At 55.0% G+C, this 380-nt stretch overlaps 1 protein-coding gene and 1 long non-coding RNA gene across 5 annotated transcripts in view; one reads left to right on the top strand and one right to left on the bottom strand.

Annotated features, from left to right (window-relative positions):
* The window catches only part of SLC16A7 (solute carrier family 16 member 7), a 260,082-nt gene extending 259,702 nt beyond the window's left edge, over positions 1-380 (bottom strand). For all 4 annotated transcript variants that reach the window (XM_069080575.1, XM_069080583.1, XM_069080569.1 and 1 more), the window contains exon 1: positions 118-380. The gene's annotated coding sequence lies outside the window, so the exon portion shown is untranslated. The remainder of the gene's footprint in view (positions 1-117) is intronic.
* The window catches only part of LOC138155382 (uncharacterized), a 22,552-nt gene continuing 22,248 nt past the window's right edge, over positions 77-380 (top strand). The window contains exon 1 of the long non-coding RNA XR_011166819.1: positions 77-100. This is a non-coding gene — a long non-coding RNA (uncharacterized lncRNA). The remainder of the gene's footprint in view (positions 101-380) is intronic.

The raw sequence follows: 380 nt of genomic DNA, 5'->3' as shown, positions 1-380 counted from the left end.
CACACACACACACACACACACACACACACACACACACACACACACACCAGGAGGCATACACAAGGGCATTCATCAGTCCTCCTCCTCCCTGTTCCACCCGGTATGTATTTACTTTACCTGGTCTCTAGATCGGGGTGAGTGGGTGGGCGCTTGGCTCTGTGCGTGCCCCCCCCTGCCGCAGCCGGTTCTTTTCGCTGTCACAGGGTGAATGGATTTATTTATTTATTTATTTCCCTTGACGTGTCCTCGCTAGCCGCAGCCAGAGTAGGAGGAGGCGGCGAAGGCTGGGAGGGGAGGTGGAGGACTGATGAATGCCCTTGTGTATGCCTCCTGGTGTGTGTGTGTGTGTGTGTGTGTGTGTGTGTGTGTGTGTGTGTGTG

This window comes from Petaurus breviceps, unplaced genomic scaffold (genome assembly GCF_028583685.1).
Source record: "Petaurus breviceps papuanus isolate PSGF00001 unplaced genomic scaffold, PetGlider_PUasm1.0 154, whole genome shotgun sequence".
In the NCBI taxonomy this organism is placed as follows: Eukaryota; Metazoa; Chordata; class Mammalia; order Diprotodontia; family Petauridae; genus Petaurus; species Petaurus breviceps.
This window is presented reverse-complemented; position numbering and strand designations above follow the sequence as displayed.